The sequence below is a fragment of the Rhincodon typus genome, chromosome 16 (assembly GCF_021869965.1).
Source record: "Rhincodon typus isolate 14 chromosome 16, sRhiTyp1.1, whole genome shotgun sequence".
Lineage (NCBI taxonomy): Eukaryota > Metazoa > Chordata > Chondrichthyes > Orectolobiformes > Rhincodontidae > Rhincodon > Rhincodon typus.
In genome coordinates this window covers 14189056-14214865 of record NC_063347.1, presented here as the reverse complement: position 1 = coordinate 14214865, position 25810 = coordinate 14189056, and the positions used below count along the sequence as shown (strand labels likewise).

General features: G+C 41.9%; 1 protein-coding gene across 1 annotated transcript in view; it reads right to left on the bottom strand.

Moving 5' to 3' along the window:
• Positions 1 to 25810, bottom strand: part of LOC109937454 (deoxyribonuclease gamma-like) — a 121380-nt gene that overhangs the window by 67961 nt on the left and 27609 nt on the right. Inside the window, exon 2 of the mRNA XM_048606601.1 lies at positions 5580 to 5681. The gene's annotated coding sequence lies outside the window, so the exon portion shown is untranslated. The remainder of the gene's footprint in view (positions 1 to 5579; positions 5682 to 25810) is intronic.

Below are 25810 nucleotides of genomic sequence, written 5' to 3'. Positions count from 1 at the left end.
AATGCAAGCATCTTTAATTTACATAATTATTTGCAAATGTAGGAATAGAAGTAAGTATAGAATTAGAACACTATATTGGTAAAGCAGAAAGTGTAGGTAAATTAAATTTAAAGAACAGAAGGCAATTAAAATGGCATTAAACAATACTTCTGAACATCTTCAGAAAAGCTCACAAGGGATATCAGACTAGTAGTAGCTTCGCTGACAAAGTGGGAAGGTGCAAATTTACACTCAAAAGTAGATCAGCTGGAATGTGACAGGACCAATACTTTTTTGAGAGTAACTGGTGCTCCATGAGGTGGTGGCAAAGAGAGACTTTCTCATGTGCCGCTCCACAACATAATTTCCATTAGTGTGCATTACAATATGTCTGAAAGGTATGGAGGCAACTTGTTTTTACAATTAACCAATACTGTCATTAATGAAGGCAGAATGATGGTAGCAGAAGATGCATTTACACAACTCAGTACCTTTTTTATTTTGATGACAATGTCCTACAAAGACAGTTTTTCTGTTGCTACTGCAAGTCAAATCTGTGGCAGTTTGGCAGCAACGGCCAATCAAGCTGAAGAAATTGCTGGAGAAACTCAGCAGGTCTGGCAACACCTGTGGAGAGAGAAACAGTTAACATTTTGAGTCAAGTATGACTCTTCTTAAGAACTACAGTTCTTTCTGTGTTTCTCTCCACAAATACTGCCAGACAAGGCTGAGTTTCAGACTTCCAGCATATGCAGTATTTTGCTTTCATGGTTCTGGGATGCCATCCTTCAGCAGTGCTATTGGAAGCATTCATACCAATGTGGTACAGTGTTTCTAAAGAGCCATCTAGCATAGCGCATCTATGCTGTTGCTTGTCACTAATAAAATCAATGTTCAAGGTTAGCCTCTGCACATGGCAACTTGTTGAATGGTGCACCTCAAATTATGGAGTTTTTCACAGAGAAAGGATGCCTTTTGAATTGCTAAAGTTCCCAGTGTAAAAGATGCAGACATCATCATAAAAACTCTCCTGTATTAGCTGGAAATGCTAATGAACCTACATATGCACCTGATGGTTTTATAAGAGATGGACATATTTGAGAGAGTACAATGAGAGAAAGGAAACTGCTCAAACGGGTGTTATTGATTTTCCACACGTTGTTACGTTTGTACCCAGGATATGAGCGTCACTGGCTAAGTGAGAATTTATTGCCAATCCCTTATTGCAAACGAGAGGGTGATGGTGGCCTGCCTTCTTAAACAGTTGTACCCCTTGAAGTGTGGGTCTACCTAAAATGCTGTTACAGGTTTTTATCCAATAGGATGAAGGAATGGCAATATGGTTCCAAGCCAGGATGGTGTGTGGTTTAGAGGGGAACTTGCAGGAGCTGGTGTTTCCATGCATCTTCTCTTCTTGTCATTCTAGGTGGTAGAAATTGCGGGGTTGGAAGGTACTGCTGAAAGAGCCTCTGTGAATTGTTGCAGCTTTTCCCAACCCCCCAGTTCATTGGTGAGGTTCCTCACTTTATTATTCTTCCAATTGGGATACACCAGTGTCAAATTCTTTATTCACACCACTCCACCAACTCCCCCACCCCACTAAATTGGTCACAACAAAGTTCATATAAAACTATCCCGTCACTCGTGGACACCTCTGTCTTAGACTATTTGAATTCTTTGTTATTAAAGCAGCCAATTTAAACACTCAAGAAATCAAGCCACACTATTCCCAAAATCATCACAAATGTTAAGGGTTTTATAAAAGTGCCCAAAACTCCCCAATTCACCTGTCTTTTTAGACCCAGGTTGACAGAAAGTGCAAACCAGGTGTCTGTGCTTAAGAAGAATTACTATTTATTATAAATCAATAGATTATAGCTACAGGTAAACACTATTGACATATAACTCAACTAGTCAAAACTTTAACTCCCTTTATAAACAGTTCCTACATGGACATAAAGACAGACACAGGGAAAAGCTAAGAAGGCAGTTCAATGGCCCCTGTCCACAGAGTTCACCGAGATACTTCTTTTGGCTATCCAGGACTTGTTGCTCCTCAATCTCTCTCATTCAGGCGCCCTTAACTTGCTTGCAGGAGGCACAGACTGACTGGTTCACAACTTATAAGTCTCTGACATATTGTTTAAAAATAACATCTTACAGCACTCATAAGGGAAAATAAACTGGCATCCTTCAAGCTTCAGGTTTTTTTTGCTGCTGAGAGAAGGACAGCACCTCCCTTTCTGGAGGTCCAGAGGCTTCTGACTATTTCATTCATATCCACCAGCTGTTCAGCTACCTGGGAGCCAATCACCATGTTGTTGGCAGACTGAAGGCCTTTATCATCGACAATTGGTCATAACTCCACAGACCAATCAGCCACTTATTGTTGGCCAAAACTCACTTTGTACACCGCCCCTGGTGCCAGTCCATTTAATATTGCATTTGCCCCACTACCTGAGCAAACAAAAATGTAAACGGCACCTATACGCTGGTAGCTTACTTTTTAAAAGTGCAGAAATCCCCTCCACAATCCTTGATTTTTGAAACAGCCCTTTTCCCATTTCAGTCCATAATCAAAGCTACAGGAAAATAAAAAGATATGGGTTTTTCATGTGGTTATGTTTGAAATCATCTTTAATTTCTGTAGTGTTTCTTTTGAACAAAGGAACACCCTGTCATTTGTAGATGTCAACATGAGAACAAACAGCAAAGCTGAAGCACAAGCAGCAAGTTTTTAGCAAGTTAGAAAGACCTAGCCGAAGGGATTCTCCATTCAATGAGGAGATAATTGCTGCATCTACTTTGTATTATATTCAACTGTACGTGCCCACACCTTGCCCACTATTTAACTAATCGGGTAGATTCAATATGAGGGAAGAGTAAGAATTAGGAAAGAAAGAACTTTAACCTTTCATAATTGCAGGATGTTCCAAGCTGTTTTGCAACCAATGAAGTACATATCACATTTGGCAAATTATGTTTATTGCATATTATTTTAGTACCCTTACTTGAGGAGGGATGTAGTTGCTTTGGAGGCAGTTCAGAGGAGGTTCATTACATTTGAGCAGTTAAGGCCTAACCTGTCTGGAGTTCAGAAGAATGAGAGGAGATCTCACTCTCGGGTCTGGGTGGGATGCTCTGAGGGTCGGTATGGACTTGTTGGGCCGAAGGGCCTGTTACCACACTGTAGGAATTCTATGATTCTATCATCTCATTGAGGTATATAAGATGCTAAAAGGGATTGACAAAGTAGACATAAAGAGGATGTTTCCTTATGTGATGCAACCTAGAACAAGAATTCATAATTTTAGGATTGGGGTGGCAGATTTAAAACAGAGATGAGGAGAACTTCGATTTAACACAGAAGTATGCAATTCACTACTATAAAGTATAATGGATACCAGGACATTGAGTAAATTTAAGGAGGTGATAGACAGATTTCTAATAGTAATGGGTTACAGGGAAATGAGGAATAAGCAGGGATTTGAGGCCAAGATGAGATCAGTCATGATCATATATATGGCGGAGCAGGCTCAAAAGGCTAAGTTGCCTCGTCCTCCTCATTTTTATATTCTTATGTCTAAGTTGTACACAGCAATTTCCCACAAATAATTAAATGACCAAGAACTGAAATTTGCATCACAGGTAGACAGGGTGGTTAAGAAGGCCTTTATTGCTCGGATTTTGCGTGTGGGAGTTGGAAGTCATGTTAAGGTTGTACAGGGCTTTGGTAGGCCTCTTCTGGAGTACTGTGTACAGCTCCGGTTGCCCTGTTATAGGAAGGATATTACTAAACTGGAGCGGGTTCAGAAAAGATTTACCATGATGTTGCCGGGAATGGAGGGTTTGAGATATAAAATAGATTGAAAAGGTTGTTACTTGCTCACTGAGCTGGCTGGTTTCCATTCAAGAACAGAAACCAGCCAGCTCGGCCAGCAAGTCAACAACCTCACCCACAACCTGAGCTACAGATCTTTGCCAAAATTTTAAATAGGCAGGAAAGGCTGGGACCTTTTTCTCTGGAGCATAGCAAGTTGAGGAGTGACCTTATTGAGGTTTATAAAATCATGAGGGTCATGGATAAAGTAAATGACAAACGTCTTTTCCCCAAGGCGGGGGAGTTCAAAACTAGGAGGTATATTTTTAAGATGAGAGGAGAAAGATTTACAAAGGTCATGAGGAGCAATCTTTTTACACACAGTTTCATGTGTGGAATAAATAAATTTCCACAGTAAGTGGTGCACATGGGTACAATTACAACATTTAAAAGATGTTTGGATAAGTTTATGAATAGAAAAGGTTTGGAGGGATATGGGTCAAGCACAGGCAGGTGGGATTAGTTTAGTTTGGTTGGCATGGACTGGTTGGATCGAATAGTCTGTTTCCGTGCTGTAAGATCCTATGACTCTCCAAGTGGTAGATGCAGATACAGTTACAACATTTGAAAGATTTTTGGACAGGTACATGAATATGAAAGGTTTAGAGGGATATGGGTAGGCACAGGCAAATAGGATTAGTTGGTTTGGGAAACTTGGCCGGCATGGATGAGTTAGACCGAACGGTCAGTTTCCATGCCGTATGACTCTATGATTCTATGACTGGATAATCTATTTTGTAATGCTGATTGAAAGATAAATTTCGCCAGAACAGAGAGAAATAGGGCCAAGGGATCTTTTATGTCAACATGATAAGACAGGCAGAGCCTTTCATTTAATAACTTACAAGAAAGATCTACCTCTAACAGTGCACTGCAGTGACATTTAATGCATTATTTTTGTGCCTGAGTCTATACAGCAGGATATGACCCACACCTTCTGGGCAGCAGGAAAAGTGATATCACTGAACCATGACGAATGGTTAGGGATTCTTCATTATTGCAGGGTGAAGTCATGCATAAATGACCTAAAGTTTGTTGTTATGCGATGAGAATTGCTTTAGCTGCATACACCTGCTACTCACAATGATGATTACTATTATAGTAATGCACATTAACCGAAGGTTCAGTGAATGCCTTCTGTTGTCTCATTCAATGAGGTTCTCACAGAGCATTGAATGTATATACGTTGCAGCTGCTTTCTCCTTTGTATGCTTGTGTTGAATAGCACATGGCAAATACAATTAACAGACCCAAAATGTGACATGAGGAAATTGAGTTAAAAAGGGCTTTACTACAGTTACAACGTTTTATTAGGAAACTTTAAGCTAAAGCAGGACCTGGACAACTTGGGTGACAAATAGAATGTAAACATCTGTTTCAACTTTTGCCAGATAATAAGCATTGGAAGAAACAAAAATTCCACTAAACATCAATGGCTGCACTGCTGCCAAATCCCCCATTATCAGGACCCTGTCCAGAAGCTTAACTGGATCAGCCATACGAACATCTTGCTAATAAGAGCCAATGGCTGATTACTCCATACTGAGTCGTTCACTTTCCAATTGCTCCATGCCTCTCCATCATCTGACTTCCAGATGCTTTGTGCGTGGCACAGACACTACTTGCTATTTGTCTCCCATGTTGTCAGGATCTTTCTGTAGGTTAGTACAGTTAGTATTAATCCCGAGATTCTCTTCCTCAAACAGCATTGTGAATATACCTGTATCGCATAGACAAGTGGTTCAAAATGGCTTATCACCACCTCTTCAAAGGTTGTTAGGGACAGGTCATAAACGCTGCCTCAGCCAGTGATGCCCTCATCCTGTGAAAGAATGAAAATAAATTATTACAGGAGTTAGGTGTTGGATTAATTATTGGCTTTGTCACCAAACAATCTCAACTCTTGATACAATCAGAGGAAAGTTCATTGATGAAATCCTGCAGCTATGGCCTGGAGTTGAGATAATTAGTCTTTAATGATCATCATTCGGTACACATCCACTACTAAAGGATCTTCCTGTCAACCCAGCGTAATGTCACTTTACTGTCACCTACATGCCATGGGTAGTCAAATATTCCATGATGTCAAGGTTAATTTGTCATATTTCTCCTCAGTTTTCTGTCCAAATTTCATCCCTGGATTTTATCAAATGTGGTAATGCATCACATTATCCAAATATTTATGTTAAAGCAAAGATTAATTCCAGAACTCTCACTAGTGGATAGTTCATTGTCCCTGCAATTTTAAATGCAAGTCACACCAATAGAGATTAAGAGGAAGTGTCTACTGCATTGCAACTTTCAGTTGTCTGATCAGTGCACTCTGTTTGTGTGCTCCCCATCGGAATCGATAAATATGGGAATTATCTCATTTTGCCCCATGGGAAGGGGTTTTGTTTGTTAGAAAACTTTGACAGTCCGATAAATTCCTTTGTGAGTTACTCCTGACAATCACTCCGGTGTCAAAGTGGCTGAAGAAATTGAATATTGTGGTGGCTTGGTAGCTTTACTAAACATTAACGTGAAAAAAAATGTGCATAATTATTTCCTCACACCACCCATCAAAATGACCTCAACATGTTGAATTCCCAAAGATGCTGGCATTGTCTGGAGAAGTGACATAGTGGTAATATCACTGGGCTGGTAAGATAGCAGCACCAACTGATGTGCTAGGAAAAAAGGTTCAAAGTTAGCCACAGCAGCTCATGAAATTTAAATTCAATTACAAAACTGAAATATTTTTTATTCATTCATGGGAGATGGGCATTGCTGGCTGGGCCAGCATTTATTGCCCATCCCGAACTGCGTTTGAGAAGGTGGTGGTGAGCTGCCTTCTTGAACCACCGCAGTTTATTGGTGTAGGTACACCCATAATGCCTGTGGGACAGGGTTCCAGAATTTTGACCTAAAGGACCTGTGATATATTGCCAAATCTGGATGATGGTGGTGAATTGAAAGCTCACTTCATGAAACTCTTAGCAGTTGTCCTAAAACCCAGTCTGATTCATTAATAACACAGTGTGGAGCTGGAGGAACACAGCAGGCCAGGCAGCATCAGAAGACATAGAACATAGAACATAGAACATAGAAAATAGAACAGTACAACACAGTACAGGCCCTTCAGCCCATGATGTTCTGCCGACCTATTACCCTAACAGGAGCAGGAAAGTTGATGTTTCGGGTCACTTACTATCTCTGGTTCATTAATGTCCTGTCGGGGAGAAAATCTGCCATCCTTACCAAGTTTAGTCTAGATTTGACTGCAGCCTCACAGCAATGAGAATGATACTTAGTCATAGAATCATAGAATCCCTATAGTGTGGACGAAGTCCATTCAGCCCATCGTATCCACACTGACCCTCTGAAGAGCATCCCACCCAGATCCAGTCCCCTACCATATCCCTGTATTTCCCATGGGTAATCCAACTAGCCTGCACCTCCTTGGACACCATGGGCAATTTAGCAAGGCCAATCCACCTCACGTGCACATCTTTGGACTGTGAGAGGAAACCCATTTAGTCATAGGGACAATGTGCAAACTCCACACAGACAGTCGCCCGAGGGTGGAATCAAATTGGGGTCCCTCATGCTGTGAGGCAGCAGAACTAACCACTGAGCCACCATGCCGTCCCATCTCCAAGTAATATACAAACTTCAGCTCAAGACTAATTGTGGAATGGAAACTAATGCTGGCAAGGCAGAATAATAATAAAAAAGTCTCATCTAATACTACCTTGCAATTTCCTTGAGGCGGTGGCACTTCTTGCATTTAAGAAGCAATTTGATGGAAGATGTTTGAATTAATGGTTCTGAAAGGAACAGACAAGATAGGCAGAAGGGAGCCACATCCTTTGAGTTTGTTATGAGCCAAACAAGGTGTAAAATAGTTTTCTTTCTCTATCCTTTTTACTGTTGGAACATGCTTCTCATAAAGGCACAATTATAATTAGTGACCCACTATGCAAGGAGTTCTGAGTAACAACCAGCCACATTCAGCATTTTGTTGTGTGCTTTCAGGTCCAGCAGTTTCAATTTGATCTTGCTCATCCAGTCAGCTTCCCCAGCAACTAAGGGGTAAAACTCTACTTCATTTCCTGGCTGTGTCTTTCCAGAAAAGAGCAACACTGACGTCCAACGTTGTTCGCTTACTCCTCCGTAGTCATTAATTTTGTCAATGTTTGGATCTGATGCCGATGCTCCAGGGCACAGGCCTATGGTGATTGTTTGTATATTTTTTTCCCCTGTAGATAGGGAATCATTTGTCCAGACCTAGACACCACAGCAGCGTTGCTTGGAGAGAAACCATCCCTCAGAGGTAGGAGGCTCTAATCTCCAGGCAACCTCAGCAGCCTGAATCTGGTTGTGGCACATACCCAGAAGAGATTTTAGGGGCCGTCAATAATTTTGATCATTTTAGTGACAAGACTAATAATATTCCTTCCGCTTTGGTCCTCCCACAGAGGTTTTGCAACAAGCGATCAAACATGCTAATTGTTTTTTTTGTTAAAGAAAAGTATAAAAACATTAAATCGTTCACACCAAAGCACCATACACTGTTAAAAACCAACTGATAAATGTGGATGGTCTCTTACTAGAGATTTAATTGCTATGAATCTGAAATATGTTTGTGGAAATATATTAAGCTGTTGTTTGGATTTAACGTGATTTACAAATCTACGAGCAGGTAAAACTTGCAATAGTTTGAATTCTTGAATAGATGCTTGTTATTTGTGCAAGTATTTGAAGACTATTGAATTTATGTTTTGATTACTAAAAATTTGATCTTTCACTTATTTCGTGCTTCATAAAACAAACATCAAGAATGCAAAGTTAGTAGCTTGGGTAACAAGCACAGAATAAACTTTTTGAGATTTAGAGTCAGGGAGTTATAAAAATGCACAATGCAGATAAAGGCCTTTTAGCCCTCATATCCATGTTGGTCAAAAGCAGTAATCTAAGTATTCTAATCTTATTTTAAAGCAAATTTATTTAGGCAATAAATGTGTACTAATTTGGTTGAACTATATTATAGGTGAAAGACTTTTGAAATCTGCTTCTTCATTAAGTACATGTTGTCCAAGGGACAAGCAGAAAGGGACATGTGTAGACATGTTTATAGATACCAAAATTCAAGAGATTGGGAATGAGAAGAAAGAATGTGTATTGGGGATAAAGAGACAAAAGGAAAATTGGAGGGAATATGGACAGTAAGGACTAAAAATTTGACTAGACAATTCAAATTTACAGGAATTAAATGCTACCACAATAACAACACGTTGAATTAACTGATCTCACCCTGTATTTTGAGGAATTAGTGTATGCCCTGCCCTATCAGAATAGGTGTCATTGAAAGCATTATGGGGCAAAGCACAAAATAGTGAATATTTTCAGTTCCAGTCTTGGTGTGCCCAAGCATGTGAATTGTCAAAGGTTAAATTCAACTAGCAATGCATCCTGTTCACAGTAGGAAGATTATGCTAACTGGTAACAATGACACCTGAGCATTGCTATTCTTGCAAAACTTACTCGAAGAGGGGAACAGGAGGAGCCACACAGGATGTTATATCCAAAACAGGAATGCCAAAGTCACTTCCACCTACTATAGCATCAATGAGGAGCCATGTCGGAGGAGACCACACTTCACAGAGTAGGCTGCACTTGAACTGCATCTTGCTACTGTGATGATACTATGGCTTTAAGAGGTGTATTATATGCTGAGATAACAAGGTGAAGAGCAAAAGGGTCTAAGCCCGAAACGTCAGCTTTCCTGTTCCTCTGATGCTGCTTGGCCTGCTGTGTTCATCAAGCTCTATACCTTGTTATCTCAGATTCTCCAGCATCTGCAGTTCCTACTATCTCTGTATTATAGATATACCTTTTCTGAAGAAGGGTCTAGGCCCGAAACGTCAGCCTTCCTGCTCCTCTGATTCTGCTTGGCCTGCTGTATTCATCCAGTTCTACACCTCGTTATCTCTGTATTATATCCTGGTTCCTTTTTTTTGAAGAGATGTTTTAAGGTAGAAGTGTGAGCTGTCTATTGAAAGTTTGTAAAGCAAACAGCTTGTGAGGCCTGAGTTTTTTTAAAAAGGTGAAACAATAGAAGCAGCCTGAATGGGTGTGGTCAAGCTCCCACAGAACAACGATTTTTAGTTTTAGCTTTCAGCAGTTGTTGCTGGGGTCTCAACAGGGTTTGGAAGCTACGATACATCTCTCCTTGATACTCTCTGACAGAGTTTTTTCTTGGTGATTTCCTGCTGCTGGAATTGCATGTGAGATAATCTGTTTTTCTGAATTTGCCTTTAACAAGGATGTGTTTATGGGTTGTTACTACATTGGAACAGTTAATTCGCAATAGCTACTGTATCTATTATTTTGTTTAGCATTTCAATAGTTACAGCTAAGCCAATTCTTTTCTTTATTTTCCTTTGTTATATTTTACCTATCATGTATGAATAAAGCATACTTTGCTCAACGTCAAGTAGTTTGATCAAACAAATTGCATCTGGGATGCAACACCTTACACTCACCTTTAAAATAAGAAAACATCAGGGTCTAGACTATCTTCTTAACATACTTTGAGGGGGTTTGGTCTGGTCCTTAACACAAGAGTCATAACCTTAGCCTCACATGGGCAGCAGTGTCCCTTAATATTGAGGACATTCTGGCTATTAGTTTTTATAGGGCATGCTCCTTCCAGACTGCAATGAGAAAGATCAGTGCTCCCAGTATGCAATTGTATCAACAAAGTTCTCTACTTCAAAATAAATTTATACATCTCCTTCCTGTGGACAGCAAAAAAAGTCCAGAGAGCAGTGGGCCATACTCACATGATAGGCTCCCCAGGTTAAGGTGTCATAGGCTGAACATACATCCCTTCATACTCCCTATCAAAAGAATCTTTCGTGCTTGTAATCTTTTCCAATCCCTCTATGTTCAGTTGCATTATGGCCATGGATTGCACACTGTGGAGATTTGTACCCAATATCTCGATGGCTGCCATAATCATTTCACCGTCCTCGATACCATTTTGATTTCACAGAATGGTTACAGTGCAAAGGGAGGACATTCAGCCCATCATGCCTGTACCAGTTCTTCAAACAAGCATCATTACCTAGTGCCAATTTCCTGCTCACTATTTCCATTCAAATAAGAGGAGATGTCACTTAGGTCTGTTGGTTGGGACAGCAGGTTTGTGACACTGATAGTGCAGGTTCAATTCCTGCACTGGCTCAGGTAACTGTGAAGGTCTTACCTTCTCAACCTCTCCCCTTGCCTGAGGTGTGGTGACCCTCAGGTTGAAATCACCTGCAGTCATCTGTCTCTAATGTGAGAGCAGCCCTGTGGTTCTCTGGGACTGTGACAAGTTTGCCTTTCTTTTCCTTTCTATCCAAATAATCATTGAATGCCCTTTTGAATCTGCCTCCACTACACTTTCAGGCAGTGCATTCCAGACCCTAACTACACATTGAGTGACCCTTTGCTTCTCTTGCACATCATTTTAATTTCATTTCAGCCAGGCTGTGAGGTTACAGGCTGATTACTTTGCAACAAGGATTATCTTCTCCTGTCAGGAATCACAATCTACAACAAGGGTCATGCCACTGTGACCAAACATGTTCCAGCAATATGTCCACCACCGGAATTCAATCCGGATGAGATTTACAGCACAGCCCTGAGTGTGTGTCCGGATTTGTGGTCATCCACTGTATGCTGCACAGAACCTACCATCATGAGGGATCACCCCTCATCACCACCAGGCAATGAGAAGGGGATCATATGTTTCAGATGCCACCCAACCCTGGCAGAGCTCAGATCAGCTCAACGAAGATTGTCTCACCGAAATCATCCCTCTTACGTTACAATCTTTTCTTAATGGCATCATTTGATTGCTTTCCTCCAGCTTAGCCCTAATGGTTTTTCTTCTACTTAACCGTAATGATTAATGCCAAAAACAAATCCAGAACAAACATATTTATTAAACAACTCAATTCTACCAATAACAATTGGCTGTAAAATTTTAATCACCTTTCTGCTCACCCTCTGTGTTAGACCAGCAGTTTCTTTTTCTATCCTAGGGCTTCTAAAAGGTTCCTCCTCAGTAGCTACAGGTGGAAGCCCATTGACCTTCCATGTGAGGGTGCTTCAGATGCTGTGGCTAGGTTAACATAAGGAGCTGCGGGCCTATAGGATCAGACTGTGAAATGCAACATCTCAGAGTGAGGTGAGTCAAACAGTTGATTATGGGGCACTGGCAGAGAATTGGCAGGGAAGCAGGAGGCCTCTTGTCTTCATAGAATACAGGAGGTGACAATCACTTGCAACCAAGGTCACTCAACTGGCACTCTACCTCACCAAACCCATGATTCTGCAATCACAGAGTACAGGACTCCTGTGACAATTTAATGATCCTTTGTAACATTGGTTTCCATGGTGAAGATGACAGAAGTGTGAGCTGACAAGCTTGTCCAAAGCTCCGTCAAGGTGTGCGACTTGTGTTATTGAAGCTGATCACCATTGGGACAGAAGCATTTCAAAAGAGCTGGACTCCTCTATGCTAGGTAACATTGTGCACAACCTCTTCAAATTAATCCCTTTTGATTTTCTGGCTAAACAGAAGGTAGCCCTCATTCTTCAGTAAATTGACATCACAGAGAAGCCTTCAACTAGATTGATATTCCACCTCCTTACTTATTAGTTTTAGCAGTCTAATACCGTTGATGTCATCCTGGACTTCTTCCATCTTGTGCTTTGTGTAGTGTGTGACTCATTGTTTCTTTCATGTGGAATTTCTCATCATTTAAATTAAAAATTGATGTATTTCCAGTATATTTTGATTAACTTACTGTATCTTTAATCTGAGTCAATCATGCAAAAGTACAGTATAAAAAAGGCAGGTATTAAGTGCAGCTAGACATTGCCATTACTGTATTTATACATGTTAATATGGAATTAAATACATAACACCTAAATTAATGAATTTTTCATTCTGCTGCAGGGAGCAGGTGATGTGCATATATTTTCACAGTTGTGCAGCTGGCAGCGTCTTTTCACTGTTACTGTTTCATTGCTCTAATGTCTGTGAAGTGAATCTTCTCCTCAGATTCCTCCCTGCGCCAACATCACATCTTTCTCATTTCTCTTTGTATGTTATCCCATGCCCTCTCTAAGCTCAGTGTGCCCATGAGAGAAATCTCCCACTCCCTTCAACTCATTCCCACCAAACCACCAACTACTCAACTTCCCTTCCTGGTCTTCAGGTTAACTGATATTGCTCACTGGCCGCTCTCATTAGCACCTGGCTCACCAATCTCCCCTCTTCCAATTTTCTGTCGTTATCACATTTTAAAAAACAAATACCTTTCACCCTTCTGTTTTTGCAAATTACTATCTCATCTCAAGCCTCCCTTACATTTTAAGTCCTTGAATGTTTGGTTGCCTTCCAAATTGATGCAAACTTTTCCCAAATTCCACACAAAGGCTATTTCAGCTAGGTTTCTTCCCTCGTCATGGTGCTCAAATGGCCCTCATGAGAGGCATAAATAACATCCAATGTGATTATTCTGATAGCAAGCAATCTCTCCTTCTCCTTTTCAAACTGTCTGCGGCTTTTGGTCATACCATCCAGCACAGTAGGACTGCACTCACTCAGTTCCATTCCTATCTATCTAGCTGCAGCCAAAGAATCCTCTACAATAGCTTCTCCTCCCCCTTCAGGCCTTTGGAGCCCTCTAGGGCCTATCTGTGGCACTTTTCTCATATGAATTAAGAGCAGGAATAGTTCACTTGGCCCCTTGAGCCTGCACTGACATTTAATAAGGTCATAGCTGATCTGATTACTTCACATTACCAATAACCTTGCACCCTCTTGCTTATCAAGAATCTGTTTACATTTATTTTTTTTTAAAAATATTCAAAGATTCTGCCACCACCACCTTTCGAGGAAGAGTGCTCCAAACACTCACAATCCTCTGTGAGAAAAATATTCTCCCCATTTCTGTTTTAAATGAGCAACCCACATCAAAGTATTTCTCGATGACATTATCCCACAACATATTAGGCTCCACATTGATTGATTGATAAAGCTCCTGTTAAAATCACTAAATAAATACAAGTTGTTGTTGTAACTCTCTTTGTTATCTCCTTTCGGCTCTTTGTTTAGTGTTTTTCGGCATTCTCTCTTCTACAATTTGTCTGTATCTATCACTCTCTTTTACAATTCCACTGCTTTATTGGCTCTCTTTCCTACTAGATTAACAATAACAATTTGCATTTATATGGCAATTTTAATACAATATCATAAATGTCAAAGCCTTCACAGAACCACTATAAAACAAAATCTCACACCATGCTTCATTAGGGCAGATGACTAAAAATGTGATCAAAAGGGTAGGTTTTAAGGAATGTCTCAAAGCACAAAAGTAAGGTAGGGAGTGGTAGAGAAGTTTAATGAAGAAATTCCAGAGAGTAAGACCGAGACAGATGAAGGCACAGCGATCGTCAAGCACTTAAAATTAAGGATGATCAAGAGGCCAGAGTTAGAGGAGTGCAGAGATTTCGGAATGCTGTAGGGTTGGAGGAGATTACAAAGATACAGAGGGGCAAGGTTATGAGGGACTTGAAAACAAGAGTGAATTTTTATATCAAGACATTGCTTAATTAGCAGCCAGTATTAGTCAGTGAAAGTCATCAGACACATGACACCAGGGTATAGTCCAACAGTCTGACCTTGTCCACCCCAGTCCAATACAGTCACCTCCACGTCTTAGTCAGTGAACACAGAAGTGATGGGAGAACAATAGTTGGTGTAAAATAGGACATAGGCATCAGAGTTTTGGTTTTGGGATTTAGATTAATGTTCAGGGCTACAGTTATGTGTTGCAATTAGCACACTGGGCTGGGATCAGGGCTAAAGTTTTTTTATAAAGTGGTTTGTAAACACTGTAAATGTAAAATGTGTAGATTTGCTGCCATCAATCCTTCTTATTGATTTTCGTCAAGCTAATGATAGCAAGTTAGAAAGAATGCCCACATGACATTGGGCAGAAGACAGGCTCAATCTTGATATCATATTAAATGTTTATTACATATAGTACATGTCAGCTAGCTACAATAAAGCTATGATACATGATTGTCTCTTGTGAGACATCAGACTCAACCTAACAATAGGTACACAATTTTTTATTTTTACAAAATATACTTTATTCACAAATTATCTATAAATAAGTACAAATACAAAACAGGTCCATGCAGAAAATTCAGTGGAATTTTGACATTCCTCATTACAGCTTCGCCATACATGAATTATTTAGCTACATGATGTTATCATTAAGAACAATGATTGAAATACTAGTGAGGTCATGCAACACATAGAAAACTGATTAGCTCTTCCCAGGAACAGTCCTTTACAGAAGTTGCTGGAAAAGCTCAGCAGGTCTGGCAGCATCTGTGAAGAAAGTATCAGAGTTAATATTTTAGGTCCGGTGACCCTTCCTCAGAATTTCTTTTCTTTATTCATTCACAGGATGACGACATTCCTGGCTAGGCAGCATCTATTGCCCATCCCTAATTGCCCAGAGGGCAGTTCAGAGTCAACCACTTTGCTGTGGGTCTGGAGTCACATATAGGCCAGACCAAGTAAGGATGGCAGTTTCCTTCCCTAAAGGACATTAGGGAACCAGATGGGGTTTTCCCCCAACAGCTGGCAATGGATTTTTGGTCATCATTAGATTCTTAATTCCACTCATTTATTGAATTCAAATTCTACCAGCTGCCATGGCAGGATTTGAATCCAGGTCCCTGGAACATTATCTAGGTCTCTGGATTAACAGTCCAGTGATAATATCACTAGGCCATCGCCTCCCCTTGATGCCTGAAAGGAAAAGGAAGAGTATCTTGTTAGCATGGCGAATGAGCCAGAGGATGAAGTGGAACTGCAAAATGGTGCAGCCCTGAGCCAGAATGCTGGACCCGAAATGTTAACTCTGACTTTTTCTTCACAGATGCTGCCAGACCTGCTGAGCTTTTCCAGCAACTTCTGTTACAGTCCTTTACTTCCTGATTGGTAAAGCTTAACTTGTGATGACAGTTAAGCTTTTCAGTTACTGACTGCTTTATGTAACATCTCCCCACCAGCACCACCACATCCAACCCAAGATTTTTTTCTGATCATTCAATACTTTATACAATTGTTTTAAATAAGAAACTATACCGTATCCTTAAGTCTTCGAATTTATAGAATCAGTCAATTGGAGGCTGGTCTACATGTCCTGATCAAATATGTGTTGGACTGCCATTATGTATGTATCTATAATTTGAGGACTGTTGACTTGACTGTTGATTTCCTCTTGGAATTGATCTGGCTCTTAGCATTTATCATTAGTTTCATCCCATTACAATAGTGATGAATCTTGGTGCTTTCATGAGACAAGGTATGTGTGATTCCAGTGCATCATTCTTTCTGATGTGCTAATGAGATACAACCATTGTTGATTTGGTATGTACTGCATAAATGTTGCTATTCTGTTGAGGTCTTTGATCATGCTGTTTAACTTTATTCTAGCCCTGTCAAGGTTTTAGAGTGAAACCATCTATTGTAGTTGCTTGTTCCTGATCACAATTTTGTTCTTTCTGACAAGTGTTTTTTTTAAATCAAGACTCATTTGTAGAGTCAAACACTTTGGAATGACAGGGAACTGAGCTTTCTTTTAGAGCTGAGATAAAGTTAAAACTTTTAGATTTCTCCCTATTAATAGCACTGTTGATAAATTACACTGAAATGCAGTGGAGTAGTAATTTGGAAAGGCTGAAAAGTCTGTGATCTTTTGTGCGAGTGTTTGGACTGTTTGTACTCTGTGTTTGGTTTCTCCCATTAGTTGCGAGGACACCCTAGTAAACTAATGGTGTCTAAACCCTGAATTGGTCACAAAGTTCCCAAATGTCTCATTGGTAAATTGTGATCCATTATCAGACATAACCACATCCAGGTTTCCAAGAATAACAAGTATTTTATGTAAGGCTTTGACAACTGGAGTGATAGTGGTGGAGTACAATTTCTTTATTTCAGTCATTGAGAGCAATGGTCAACTATTGTTGAAGGGCAGCCTTCAAACATAAACAGATCAGTCCCTATGTGCTGCCATGGTCTAGTGGGAAAGATAGTAGGAATTAAGGATTCTCTTCCTTTGTAAGGTCATAAGACACAGAAGCACTATATAATGGAAGCAGATCATTCTACCCACAGAGCCACCCAGATCCATCCCCTATCCATGTAAACCTGCATTTCCCATGGCTAATCCACCTTGCCTACATATCCCTGGGCACTATGGGCAGTTTAGCATGGTCAATCCACCTAACATGCACAATCTTTGGGCTGTGGGAGGAAACGCACAGGGAGAATGTACAAATTCCACCCAGTCACCCGAGGGTGGCACCCGGGTCCCTGGTGCTGTGAGGCAACAGTGCTAACCACGGAGCCACTGTGCCATACACTATACATAGGAGCAGAAGTAGGCCATTCAGCCCATTGAGTCCGCTCTGCCATTCGATGAGATCTGATAATCCTCAACTCCATTTTGTCCCCATAACTCTTCATTCCCTGACTGATTCAAAAGCTATCTACCTCAACCTTGAATATGTTTAATGACCCAGCCTTGAGAGCCCTCATTGTTAAAGAATTAAACAGATTCACCATAGTCTGAGTGAAAAAAAATTAAGACCAGCTCCTTACGCTGAGAATATGCCCTCCGGTCCTGGACTCTCCCACAAAGGGAAACAACGTCTCCACATCTACCCTGTCAAGTCCCCAGAAAAGCCTATATGTTTCAATATCATTTCCTCTCATTCTCCTAAACTCCAATGAGTACAAGCCCAATCTTCTCATCCTCTCCTCATAAGAAAATCTCTCCAAACTTGGGATCAACCTAATGAACGTTCTCTTTGTGGATAAAAATGACATATTTTGCCAATCAGTTATAAAACCTTCTACCTGCTTAGTGAGCTGGCCACCATATAGAAGCATGAGCTCTAGTGCTACATTTAGTACCCTTGAAATATCTTGTCAAGGACATTGTTTCATAGTTAGGTAGGGATAATGAGTCTGTTGCTAAAAACCAATAAGTCAATAGTGAAATGTTGTCTGTGTTAGAAATAGATTTTCATAATTAAGGCATTGAGTTCCTTTTCTGGACAGATGGTACACAGTATTGACGTATGGCAAGACATTCAGCATGCTTTTTCTGTTTGTCGTTGATCAGATTACAATATCCTATTTTATAATTGTAATGTGTACTCTATTGTAGGAGTACATTGAAAAACTTTTTCAATGTCTGCCTCCTTATGGCGATATCTTACGTAAAAGTGCCTAGGTACAATTCTTGGATACAGCAGAGGAATAAAAGTCGTCGCATTACCTAGAGTTGAAAAATAAGTTAAAAATAGGTCATCATTAAACGTTTGACATTATAGTAAGGTAGGAAATTTCAAATAGACACTACAGTGTAACAGCTCAGCACAAGGCCTCTGCATGTGGTTTGACCAACAGCGCCAGACCCCAGTCGAGCAGCATTCCCGCTCCGCACCCAGACCAAACCACTCTATACCAGCACTCAGCTGCTTCAAGGTAAGTGCCAGGACTGCCTGCCATCCACCAGTCTCTGCCTGGGACTCGCTGCCTGCTCGCTGCTCCAGGACCTGCTCCCCTTGTGCAACTCCAGGGCTGTTTCCTCGCGCTGCTCTGAGGCTCAGGCTCTCTGCTCGCAGTGTTTTGGGGCTCATGGCCCATGTGCTGTACCAGGGCTCACTGCTCACAGTGTTTCGGGCTGATAACTCATGCGCTGTACCAGGGCTCTCTGCTTGCGGTGTTTCGGTATTCACAGAGACATTGTTTGCAAATTCTTTTTCATCAACATTAGAAGCATTGGCTTATGATTGGTTTCTATAAAATCCCATGAGACCCAGTATGCAATCTCTCATAGGCCCACGTAACAGGAGTGCTTCCTTTTCAGTCACTGCATGTTGATTTTCTGTATCAGATAATGTTTGGGAAGCATAACATCTTGTATTTCTGTATCCTTATAACAATGTTTGGAAAATAACTGCTCTAATATCATTGGCTGAGACGTCTGCAGCAAAAGTAGTCATGAATGATAGATTGTAATGGGTCAAGATATTGGAGGAAGTCAGCATTTTTTCAATCTTCTGAAAGGCCTCTTCTCGATGCAAATCCCAACATTATTCTTCACCTTCTACGAGTAGATGTCTCAATGGTTTGGTGGTGCTGTCAAATGGTATAAACACTTTCCTAATTGCTTAACGATTGCCAAAGATCTGAATTTGGAATAGGAGCCCCTTTCACTGTCTGTGTTTTCGGCCACCTTTCTCAACAACATCTCCAAGAAACTGGTTAGCGTCTTTAGGGAATTCACATTTCTCATTGGTCAGGGGCCTTGCTACCTGTAGCCTTTTCTTGATTGTATGTGCTGTTTGCTCATGAATTTCTGTCATTTCTGCATGGATGAGAATTTATTTTACTCATTCAGTGGACTTTGCCATTTGAGCCAGTATTTATTGCCCATCCCTTGAGAAGATGGTGGTGGGCTGCCTTCTGGTACGATTGCTATTTTTTGGTGTAGTTACACCCACAACACTGTTAGGGAGAGAGTTCCAAGATTTTGGCCCAGTAAAGGAATAGTGACATGTTTCCAAGTTAGACTAGCAAGTGGCTTGAAGGGAAATTGCAAGTCGTGGTGTTTCCATGTGTGCTCTGCCCTTGTCCTTCCAAATGGCAGCGGTCATAAGTTTGGAAGGTGCTATCTGAGTAGTACCATCTATATGGCATCCAGCACCCTCCAACCTTGTAGAATATTTGACATGAGATAGTAGGAACTGCAGATGCTGGAAAATCTGAGATAACAAGGTGTAGAGCTGGATGAACACAGCAGGCCAAGCAGCATCATAGGAGCAGGAAGGCTGACGTTTCGGGCCTAGACCCTTCATCAGAAAAAAAGCTTTACACCTTGTTATCTCAGAATATTTGACATAGTCAGTTAGATGATATCCAGAGCTAAAGCAATTCCAAAGGGCAATCTGTTGAAATAATATCCCCCAAATAAAGTGATGAATGAAACAAACAATTTGGACTTGTCATCTACTGAACCTGGCAGAAACTGGAATTAGAACTAGCATTAGGTTTTATTGTCACGTGTACTCAAGTACAGGGATACAGGAGTACAGTGAAAAGTGTACAAAGTCGCCATTCCCAGCACCATCATAGGTACAATGGTACCCAGGTAAAAATCTTAGGTCCAAAATAGAAAAATGAGGAAATAAGTTAAAAGTTCAACATTACAGTTCTTCTCAGTATAAGTAGAAAACAAAGAAATACAGTTAAAAGTTCAACATTACAGTCCTTCTTTAGCCGTGGGTCTGCAGTCATTCCACACTGGGCTTTTCCCGAGAGGGCTCACTCTCCCCTGTATTTGGCTGAATCCCTCACCGCTGACCACTATCCAGGCTTGCAGCCACTTCACAACCAACTACAATCCGGTCTCACCAGCCACTTCGCCACTGACCACCATCAGGACTCTCCAACTGCTTTGTCACTGACCACCATCCAGAATTGCCATCTGCTTCGCCGGTGAATATATTCACTGTGGCATCAATCTTAGTGAAGATCTTGCTTTTGGAGAGTCTGGGTAAGCTCTCATCCACGTAGCCATGAGGTAGATTACCCCTGTCATTGAATGATTGAGTTGTGTAAGATCAATGCATATTCTGATTTTAAAATCCACAAACAGTACTGCCCCAGACAGACCCATTGTTTCTGCCACACAGAACTCATCTCCTCCTACCTTGACTCGATTTTATTCTCCCCTTGTCCAGACCCTTCCCACTAAATCCACGATTTCTCTGATGCTTTACATGAGTTTCAGAATTTCCAGTTTGCAGGCTCCAGCCGCCTCCTCTTTATAATGGATGTGCAATCCCTTTATACATCCATCTCCCACCAGAATGGTCATGATGTGGAGGTGCTGATGTTGGACTAGCGTAGACAAAGGTCAGAAGTCACATGACACCACATTATAGTCCAATAGGTTTATTTGAAATCACAAGCTTTCGGAGCACTGCTCCTTCGTCAGGTGGTGTCATGTGACTTCTGGCTTCATCCGAATGGTCTCAGGGCTCTCCATTTCTTCCTGGAACAAAGGCCTGAAAAGTCCCCATCTACCACCAGCCTCCTCTGCCTGGGTCAGGTTGTCCACACCCTGAACAACTTCTCTTTTAACTCCTCTCACTTTATTCAGGTCAGAGGGGTAACCGTGGGTAGCTGCATGGGCCCCAGTTATACCTGTCTCTTTGTGAAGTATGTGGACCACTCCTTGTTCCAGTCCCATTCTGGTCCCCACCCGCGACTCTTTCTCCGGTATATTGATGATATCATTGGTGCTGCTTTCGGAATTGGAAAAGTTTATCAATTCTGTCTCAAATTTCCACTCCACTCTCAACTTCACCTGGTTCATCTCTGACTCCTCCCTTCCCGTCCTCGACATTTCTGTTTCCATTACTAGGAATAGGCAGACCACTAATATCCAGAACAAACCAACTGACAGTTACCTTGACTAAACATCCTCACACCCTGCTTCCTGTAAAGACTCTATTTTATTCTCCCAGTTCCTCCATTTCTGTCACACCTGTTCCGATGATGTCTACTTTAACAAGGGACCCTCCGAAATGTTCACCTTCTTTCTCAACCGAGGATTCCCCAGCTCCGCAGCTGACGGAGCCCTCAACTGGGTCCAACCATCTTACTTCCGTCCACGTACTTCAGCCCTCAGCCCCTCTCTTCCCTCCCATAACAGCAATTGGGTCCCCCTTGTCCTCACCTAACATCCCACCAGCATCCACATTCAGAAGATCATCAGATGCCATTTCCACCACCTCCATTGAGATGCCACCACCAGACACATATTCCCCTTCCCTTCCTTGTCAGCCTTCCGCAGGGATTGTTTCCTCTGGGACACCCTGGTCCACTCCTCCTTCACTCCCAACGCTCCCCCACAGCCCTGTGGCACTTTCCCTGCAACCACTGAAGGTGTAACATCTGTCCATTTATTTCCTCCCTTCTCAGTATCCAAAGGCTCAAACACACTTTCCAAGTGAAGCTATGCTGTACCAGCACTTCACTCAATCTGGTCAACTGCATTCGCTGCTTACAATGTGGTCTCCACTACATTGGGAAACGCAGTGTAGACTGGGTGAACACGTCACAAACACCTACATGCTGTCCACAAAAAAAAAGAGCCTGAGCTTCCAGTTCCACTTTAACACACCACCTCGTTCCATGGTTAACATCTCTGTCTCAGACTTGCTGCAGTCCTCCAGTGAAGCTCAGTGCAAGCTGGAAGAACAACACCTCATTTTCCACTTGGAAACTCTACAGCCTTCTGGACTCAATATTAAGTTCAACGGCTTTAGGGCTTGAGCTTTCCCCATGTCCTTACCTCAAACCCCACACTACAGGTCTTGTAATCACATTGTCTTCTATTGCATACAAGCCATTGTTAGTCACTAACAGTCCCCACTAATTGCTATTCATCCTCCTAGCCTAACCATTATATACTTGTTTGTCTGCACAACGGTTCTCTCTCTTTGGGTTCTCGCTCCACCTATTGTTTACTCCTTACGCTCCCCATCATATCTTCTGCTTTAAAAACAACACTTTCCTAGCTACCATCAGCCCTGAGGAAGAGTCACTGGATGCAAAATGTTAACTCTGATTTCTCTCCACAGATGCTGCCAGACCTGCTGAGCTTTGCCAGTAATTTCTGTTTTTGTTTCTAGTTAAATTGTATCTATGCTACATATTGTCTCCTGTGAGACATCAGGTTCAACATAAGAAAAGTGCATCCTTAGTACCAGTTAGATCACACTACCCAATATTTGAAGAACACGTGGAGAACAGATTAATCTCTCCCAGAATGTCTTCCAAGATATGCTGATGGGCACAGCTTATCTTGAGATATCAGAAACCCATTCAGGTACTAACTGCCATACTGCGACTGTGTTAGCCTGTTCTTGTTGTCTATCTTTCTTCCAGGTGACCAATTTGTTGCAAGCTTACATAGCAACCACACATATCTCTAACCAGTCCTCAGTCTGAAGCTGAATAATTCTCATTGTGTAAAATGCTTAAGCTGTCAAACTCCTCTGTCCCTGTTCCATCTACTTCAACTTTTTGAACTGGACAAACGAGAGAAGCCTTGACCACACCTGTTCTCAGTTTAATGCTGTTGGAAAGTGCCATGCCATAATTTTCTTTTATTCTCTCATGGGACGCAGGTGTATCTGGCTGACCAGCATTTATTGCTCGTCCCTAGCTGCCCTTGAGAAGATGGTGAGCTATCTTCTTGAACTGCTTCAGATAACATGCTGCCCCACAACTTGTCCCACATTGCCTTCAGGGAGGGAATTCCAGGATTTTGATCCAATGATAGTGAAGGAACAGTGATATATTTCCAAGTCAGGATGATGAGTGGCTTGGAGGGGAACTTGAAGGTATCTGTTGCCCTTGTCCTTCTATATAGAAGTGGTTGTGGGTTTGTAAAGTGCTGTCTAAAGATCATTGGTTTATTTCTGCAGTGCGTCTTGTTGATTGTACATACTGCTGCTACAAAGTGTCGGTGGTGAAGGGATTGGATATTTGTGGATGTGGTGCCAATCAAATAGGCTGCTTTGTCCTGGATGGTGTCAAGCTTCTTGAAAGTCATTGGAGCTGCACCCATCCAGGCAAGTGGGGAGCATTCCATCAAACTCCTGACTTGTGCCTTGTAGATGGTGGACAGGCTTTGGGGAGTCAGGAGGTGAGTTACTTGTTACAGGATTCCTAGCCTCTGACCTGCTCTTGTAGCCATTGTGTTCATGTGGTGAGTCCTGTTGAGTTTCTGGTCAATGGAACCCCTAGGATGTTGATAGTGGTGGATCCAGTATGGTAACATGATTCAATATCAAGGGCTGGTGGTTAGATTGTCACTTATTGGTGATAGTCTTTGCCTGGCAGCTATGCGGTGTGAAAATTACTTATCACTTGTCAGCCCAAGCCTGGATAATGTGCAAATCTTGTTCCATTTGAATATAGACTGCCTCAGTATCTGATGAGTCGCGAATGATGCTGAACATTGTGTTAGCATTGACAAACATCCCCACTTCTGACCTTATGATGGAGAGAAGGTCATTTAATGAAGGAGCTGAAGGTGTTTGGGCCAAGGATCTACCCTGAGGAACTCCTGCAGAGATGCCCTGGAGCTGAGATAACTGACCTCCAATAACCATGACCATCTTCCTATGTGCCAGGTATGACTCCAAACAGTGGAGACTTTGCCCCCAATTCTCATTGACTCCAGTTTTGCTCGGGCTTCTTGATGCCACCCTCTGTTGAATGCAGCCTTGTTGTCAAGGGCTGTCACTCTCACCTCACCTCCAGAATTCATCTCTTTTGTCCATGTTTGAACCAAGGCTGTAATGAGGTCAGGAGCTGAGTGGCCCTGGCAGAACCTAAACTGGGCATCACTGAGCAAGTTATTGTTGAGCAGGTGCTGTTTGATAGCACTGTTGACAACATTTTCCATCATTTACCAATTACTGATGGGGGCAATAATTGGCTGGGTTGGATTTGGCCTGTTTTTTGTGAGCAGGCCATACCTCAGCAATTTTCCACATTGTTGGGTAGATGCCAGTGGCAATGAGTGCAGAAAATTCTGGAATCTTCAATACTAATGCCAGAATGTTGTCAGGCCCTATAGCCTTTGCAGTATCCATTGCCTTCACCATTTCTTGATATCACCTGGAGTGAATTGAGTTGGCTGAAGATTGGAATCTATGATGTTTTGGGCCACTGGAGAAGACCAAGATGGATCATCCACTTGGCACTTTTGGCTGAAGGTTGTTGTGAATGCTTCTGCTTTATCTTTTGCACTGATGTGTTTGGATCTTCCATCATTGAGGATGGGGATATTTGTGGAGCTTATTCCTCCAGTGAGTTGTTTAATTGTCCACCACCATTCATGACTGGATGTGGCAGGACTGCAGGGCTTAGATCAGATCTGTTGGTTCTGAAAGCTTAGCTCTATCACACAGTTTTATGTATGGCTGGTGCTACTCCTGACATGCCCTCCTGCAAACTCCGTTGAACCAGGGCTGACCCCTTGGCTTGATGGTAATTGTAGAATAGGGATATGCCAGGCCACGGTTGTAGATTGTGCTGGAGTACAATTCTGTTGCTGTTGATGGCCCACAGTACCTCATGGATACTCTGTTTTGAGTTGCTAGCTGGGATCGAAGTCTGTCCCATTTAGCACGGGGATAGGGCCACACAACACAATGGGTAGTATTCCCAATGTGAAGGTGGGACTTTGTGTCTATGAGGACTGTGTGGTGGTCACTCTTGCTGATAATTTCATGGAAAGATGTATCTGCAGCTGGCAGATTGGTAAGGCTGGGGTCAAGTATGTTTTTCTCTCTTGTTGGTTCCCTCACCACCTGCCGCAGAACGAGTCTAGCAGCTATGTCCTTTAGGACCCAACCAACTCAATCAATCATGCAGCTGCCGAGCCAATCTTGGTAGTGGACATTTAAGACTCCACCCAGAATATATATTCTGCTCTTGCCACCCTCAGTGCTTTGTCCCAAGTATTGTTCGACATGGAGAAGTACTGATTATTAGCTGAGGGAGGATTGTATGTGAAGCTTTCCTTGCCCACATGTAACTTGATGTCATGAGACTTCAGGAGGTCCAGACATTCCCTTCCAACTGTATATTATTGTACCGCCACCTCTGCTGGGTCTGTCCTGCCAATGAGACAGGACATACCCAGGATGTCTAGGCCCGAAACGTCAGCCTCTCTGCTCCTATGATGCTGCTTGGCCTGCTGTGTTCATCCAGCCCTGCACCTTGTTGTC